At 37.0% G+C, this 7152-nt stretch overlaps 1 long non-coding RNA gene across 2 annotated transcripts; it reads left to right on the top strand.

The window, feature by feature from the left end:
• The first annotated feature begins 358 nt into the window (after positions 1-358).
• Positions 359-5384, top strand: LOC128249586 (uncharacterized). Of its 2 annotated transcripts, none has more exons than XR_016244779.1 (2): positions 359-636; positions 3998-5384. It is a non-coding gene; the product is annotated as an uncharacterized LOC128249586 (long non-coding RNA). The 2 variants fall into 2 exon arrangements; XR_016244778.1 differs by having other exon boundaries at positions 359-1948.
• The last annotated feature ends 1768 nt before the right edge of the window (positions 5385-7152 follow it).

The following is a 7152-nucleotide window of genomic DNA, read 5'->3' as shown; positions in this document are numbered from 1 at the left end:
TTGTTTTAATCCCCCAAAAGTACATGCCGACACTCCTGGGGTCTCAAAGTATTACCATGTAAAATTTGATTTGATTTGGTTGAGCCGCTTGAGAATGCATTGGGAACAGACAGAGATACAAAGGTTTATATATATATATATATATATATATATATATATATATATATATATATATGATAGATCGCTAACCACTACACACATTTTTTTCTCTCCTTGTTTCTTTCTGTGTTCCTTTCTGTGGAAGAGCGTAGGCTCGAAATGTTAAAGACTTTTTCAATTCCCGAGCGTTATACTAATACATCTATTTGTCTTCTATACCACCTGTCTTCGTCAGTTGCTTTTTTTTGTGAATTCTCCCTATATTACCGTTACATATATATATATATATATATATATATATACAGATTATAATATAAATAAATTGTTAGATTGTCGATCGTATTTCTCTTGTTAATTTATTGCTTATACATATATATCACGTGATAGGGTGTTATCAGACATCTTCATTCTGTCGGTTTTATCTCGTTGGAGAAAGATGTGGCTTGCTCCTCGCAGTACCGGAACATCTCATGAGGCTGGTGATTTCGTGTGGATATTTGAGTTATATTTTTTAGCTCCTAATTCTGGCAATTTCAGGTGCTATTTACACCCTTATTTATGTATTTTACCTTTTTGATTTTTAATTCCTATATCCACCTACATTATAATGCATTTAGTATATCATAATATATTAATCATTATATCTTACTGTATTTTTATATATATACACGAAGGGTTACCTAAAAGTAACCGGAAACGTTCTCTGTGGGACAAATCCGTTTTAGTTCAGGCTTCCGCCGCTAGATTCGACCCTCAAGCATAAGTCTGCCGACTGGCGTCGTCTCGTCCGGTGGGGTCGTACTTTCATGTGGTCCGTCTTTGTTTGTCAGTGCTTCTCTCCTGTTCGATGGCTGAAACGAAGGAACAGCGTGCTTCTGAGAAATTCTGTTTTATGCTGGGGAAAACAGTGGCTGAAATAGTTGTCATGTTTCAATAACTTACAAAGACGCTGCCATGAGCAAAACACAAGGTTACGACTGGTCACTTGTCGCTTGAAGACCAATCTCGTTCAGGACGACCGTCGACCTCCTGAACGAATGAAAGCATCACGAAATATCATGAACTGATCTTGGAGGACCGTTACCGAACAATTGACGAACTTATTGATGTGACTGGTATGTCCTGGAGCTCCTGCCACGAATTTTGCGCGAGGAATTGAGTGAAAAGAGCTGCAGTAAGATTTTTGCCTCGTTTGCCGACGGGGCAAACATAAACACACACAGACACAGGCAGACACACACACACACACACAAGAATCTTCTTTCAGCTTCTTATTTCTTTATTGCCCACAAGGGGCTAAACACAGAAGGGACAAACAAGAACAGACAAACGGTCAATTATATCGACCTCAGTGCGTAACTGGTACTTATTTAATCGATCCAGAAAGGATGAAAGGTAAAGTCAAAAGTATTTCGCCCGGAGTGCTAACGTTTCTGCCAGCTCGCCGCTTCTTTCAGATTCTGTCTACCAAATCCACTGACAAGGCTTTGGTTGGCCCGGGTCTACAGCAGAAGACATCCTTCGAAGGTGCCACGAAGTGGGAATGAAACCCGGTGTCACTTTGTTTTCTGATAATCATATTGCATATTTATTAAACAAAAGAATAATCTTTTGATCATTGATGTTTCAAGTAGTAATAGTGTGGACACACAACTTTTGCTAAAACTTATTAAAGTTGTTCCCCTTTAACGTAATATTAGGTGAGGGAGTATTTTTCTCATAAGTTGTTCCCTTGATGCTACAAATGCGATTAGTCATTTTTTTCTGTTAATATCAGTCGAAAATTGTTACGGTTGGTTCAGAATTCATACATTATATATATATAAAACGCCACACAACCTTGTCTACAGTAAGTTCTTACATTTATTTATAATTTCTTAGACTTCAAACTTTGCTTTCATTTTTCTTTTTATCCCTCTATAATCCACTTTGTTATTTTTTTTCATTTGTCCCCTCTCCTTCTTTGCTGTCCTCTGTCTTTCTTTCACTCCTTACTATCTTTCGTTCCTTCTCTCTTCCCCTCACTCCCTTTGTCTGTTTCCCACATCCTCTCTCTTGTCCACCTTCCCTTCTGCCTGCTTGCTCACACGTGACTACAGGCTATTTCTCTCTTGTTTACTCTGTTCCTTCCACTCTGTTGCTGTTTGTTCGTTCGAAGCCCTAACTCTCCACAAATTTTATATTTTTAAAATCTCTGGATGCTGCTGTCTTATGAAGTTTTCCTATCTTGTCGTTGAAAGCTCGAAATAGGGAGTAATAAATAGTGGACAACTGAGGAAGAGTTATACTCCTTTTGGTATTTTGTCACGTACTTGTCTCTCGTTATGTGTTTACATATTTTTCACTCGTCGTTGATGTCCTGTCCTTAACGTATATATTTTTTTATTTTGTCCTGTACTTATCTCGCGTGTGTTTACGTTTTGTCGCTCGTTGGTGATGTCCTGTACTTAATCTGTATTATTTATGTGTGTGTGTACACACACACATATATATATATATATGTAACGAAGATGGAGAAATGATAAAGACAGAAACCCGGTTGAGAGATTTTCAATTAAGGAAGCATTATTTTCTTCGTTTATAAGGAAAGATATCGTTACTACGAACGAGCAAATTGTGGAGAGTTGTGATTTTTGTCTTTGTGTGACAGCTTTTAGCGCTGTGTGCGCTCTGTCTCACAGCTCTGGCGCTCTGCCTTAGGTGCCTGAGATGAGATGCTTTTATAGCAAAAAGTTGGCTCAGAGAAACATCTTCAAAATATAGTCTCTGCAGGAGGTAAGCTCTTGGTGGTGTCTCGATTGGTCAGAATGACCTTATTCTAGCCAATCGTCACATTGGGCGTAGTGACTAAATATTCCTGCTACATGTATGTATGTATGTATGTCAGTTTATATATATATATATGTATGTATATATATATATATATATATATATATATATATATATATATATATATATATATATATATATATATATATATATGTATATGTATATATATATATATATATATATATATATATATATATACATGTATATATGGGCTCTCCCGTCGAAGTGTGAAGGCGCATGGCTCAGTGGTTAGAGCGTCGAGCTTACGATCGTGAGGTTGTGCGTTCGAATCCCCGACCGGGCTGCGTGTTGTGTTCTTGAGCAAGACACTTTATTTCACGTTGCTCCAGTTCACTCAGCTGTAGAAATGAGTTGCGACGTCACAGGTGCCAAGCTGTTTCGGCCCCTTTGCCTTTCCCTTGGATAACATTGGTGGCGTGGTGAGGGGAGGCTGGTATGCATGGCGACTGCTGGTCTTCCGTAAACAACTTTGCCCGGACTTGTACCTGGGAGGGTAACTTTATAGGTGCAAACCCATGGTCATTCATGACCGAAGTGGGTCTCAGCCCGTCGAAGACGACGTATGAACGTTCAGTCTTTGCCGAACGACCTGCACAAATGATTTGTTTATAATGAATCAAATGTTCGCGCTGCACATTAACTCGCTCCCCTTCATCAAATGGTTGTTGTCTGAACAGGTGCACACAGGTGTACCACACGCCAGGTGTCGAAGTGATTGCAGAGCAATGCGAGATGAAATGTTTTGCTCAAGAACACAACACCCCACTCGGTCTAGGAATTGAAATCGCGATCTAGCGATCGAGAGTGCAATAGCCTAACCACTTGGCCATGTGTAAATATGTGTGTGTGCGCGCGCGCGTTTATGTGTCATGTCTTTGTCTCCCTACAACCGCTTCACAATAGCTGTTAGTGTGTTTACGTCCTTGTAACTTAGCCGTTCGATATAAGAGACCGATAGAATAAGCACTTGGCTTGTAAAAGTTTCAGTTTCCAAAGGTTTCACTTTTACCAATTTCATAGCCATATTATTACATTTTTTTCTCAACAGGCCATTGGGTGATGTTATTCCTAGCAGCTGACGGCTCAGTGGTGCGTAACAGCTGCCGATTCAACGCGCGGCTCCTAAACCGTTGACAGCTCAAAGCGTGGCTCAATGCACAGCTCCCAAACTGCTAATGGTTCAACGCATGGCTCTCGAACAGCTGACGGCTCAATGCGAAGCATCAGCAGCTCATGTTCCGACCTGTAAAACTCAACAGCAAACAGCGCGAAGCGTGACTTGTAGCAACTGCATATTCATTGAGAAGCTTCTGAGCATTTTCCGGTATATTCTCTCATTCGAAAAAAAAAAAAAAAATCTGATTTCGGAATTTCGGATAAAAGATCGAACCCTTCTCAGATGCGCCATCAACTAATAGACTTCAAAATATTACTGTACATTCATCAATAAATAAAATCAGAAAACGTGCATTAAAAGAAAATATTTTTCAGTTTGTATCTAATTTGTTTTACAGTCTAGGAAAATTCATTACAATTTCCACAGTATCAAGTAATTAAAAGATATAAAGGGACTGTGCGTGTGTGCCTGCGCACGCGCGGATATGTATGAAAGTAAAAAGCCGAAGTCAAAAAAAGAGAACGCTAAAGAAATAGGCATTCATTATAGTCGCCATTGTAGCTTACATCGGTAAACCTTTTTCTGAAGAAATCTAGTTGAATAGATCGACCTAATTAAGAGGTAAATATTTTGCCCAGTGTTATAAAACAGCGATGGCGACTGGATAAGAACCATTGGTTATTCAAGCAGTAACAATTCAACTCTCAATTCTTGTTTTTTAACAACCATTAACATATATAAGAAGACAGTTGTCGTCCATCTGAATGACGTCATTTAAGGACGTCATTTAAGAACGTCATTTAATATTTTCCTGGATTTTCAACCGTTTATCGAATCCATTGGAGATTGGATGTCGGTATATACTTTATTAAGAGCAAAATGACTCTTTATCGACGTGTTTCATCGAAAAGAAGCAACAGGCGGCAGAATGTTGCAGTCAGACCGAGGAAAACGAGGCGGAGAAGACAGTATAGAACTCGAAGACGAAAAGGACTCACAAGGGGAGGCGTCAGGAATGCCGGGAGATTGTTTAGAATAACGTCTTGGTTTTCATCTTTTTTTCGAAAATCTACAACTAAACCAAGAACCCGAAAATGATAACTTCAACTTTCGGATTTATTAAAGCAAAAATCGTAACTAGGGGAAGTCCTTCATTCTAATTATAATATCAAAAATAATAGTTTAAAAATATTTTGACCCGATCATTGCGCGTTATCTAATAACTTTTGTTCACTATGAGATTACGTGCTTATCATCGGAAATAGTAGTCTTTATTTATGTACAAACGAAAAATATATTAAAAGATATATTTCAAGTTTCACAGAATTCGACTTCATTTTTGAAAAATGTTATTTGATTATCTGTTTATAGTCAATTTTATCAGTAATAATTGTATATGTAAACTATTGACTCGTGATTATACAAACTGCTGTGAGGGAATACATACAAAGAGAAAGCTTTCGTTTTTCTCTTTTTTATAAATTAACAGTAACTTTAGAATATTAAGTGAATAGAAAAACGATATTAATTATTATAAATAGTAAAATGATATTAAAAGGATATATTTCAAACGGTATTCGATCATCCGTTTATTATCAATTTGATCGGTAATATATTGAACATATCAATTACTGACTCGTATAAATACTAGTTTTTGCGCGCGTAAATGTATTAACAAATTTGCTAGTCAAATTGTCATCGACTTCAGAATATCAAATGAATATTCAATGTTGTCTCCTACAAATGAAATGGTTCGAAAATTATTACCGTTTCCCTTAAGCAAATTTTAAATTGTCTTATTATACCTACAAGATGTTCGCTTTCTTTTGTGGAGAGGACAAAAATGTATTTAAGTACTTGTGAATCACAGAGACAGAAAAACTATGAGAAAATATCTTTTCAGTTCCAGTTTTCGTACGCGTGAGTATGCACACACACACACACACACACACACACACACACACACACACACACACACACACACACACACACACACACACAAACACACGGGACCTTGAGCAAGTGTCTTCTACTATAGCCTCAGGCTGACCAAAGCCTTGTGAGTGGATTTGGTCGACGGAAACTGAAAGAAGCCCGTCGTATATATGTATATATATATATATATATATAGGGCGAAGGTAAAGAATACGTACACCCGGTGATTAGGGTTGGGGTTAGGATTAGGGTTAGGGTTAGGGTTTAGGGTTAATTTTAGGATTAGGGTTAGGGTTTAGGGTTAGGGTTAGGGTTAGGGGTTTTGTTACGCCGAAATCCGGTGGTGTACGTATTCTTTACCTCCGCCATATATAATAGAACATTCAGGTAAATACGTATAATTAGATTAGTGTGTTTAAATCTTGAGTAAGAGCACCGGTACAGTTTAGGCTACCTCTTGTCATCCGTAGTTGTGGTACACTTCTGTTGGACTTACTTCAGGAACTTCGCAATGGCAGTTAGGGTAATAGTATTAATTAATAGTAGGAGATGTATTTCGTATTAGACTTTTATTAGGCAAAACATATGTTTCGACCCATCAGTCTGGGTCTCTTCAGGAACATTGATAAAGAAGTCTCACTAGAGATTTCTAGTGTCGGCTGGCTTGTTGTTATATACCCACCAAGTTTGGGAATGAATGAAAGTAAATAATATTATAGAAAGACAAAAACTTCATTCAAATATGAACATTGAAAACTTTCGTTCCAGTTTAGATAAAATGACGTAATCAGCTTTTGCTGTCGTCACAGCTAAGAAGAAAAAAGAAAGTAGAAAGTGAAACGAAGATTAATACTTAGACAAATATTATCATGTTCGTGCATATACACATACATACATACATACATACATACATACATACATATATATATATATATATATATATATATATATATATATATATATATATATATATATACACACATACATACATAAGTATACATATACATACACTGACAAATATAAATATGTGTATAGATACGTACGTAGACCCATATACACACACATACACGTAAAACCATACACCCATACAATTACGTATACTCATATACACATATATACATATATAGATACATTTATCTATATATATATAT

The sequence above is a fragment of the Octopus bimaculoides genome, chromosome Z, assembly GCF_046866305.1.
Source record: "Octopus bimaculoides isolate indiv1 chromosome Z, ASM4686630v1, whole genome shotgun sequence".
In the NCBI taxonomy this organism is placed as follows: Eukaryota; Metazoa; Mollusca; class Cephalopoda; order Octopoda; family Octopodidae; genus Octopus; species Octopus bimaculoides.
This window is presented reverse-complemented; position numbering and strand designations above follow the sequence as displayed.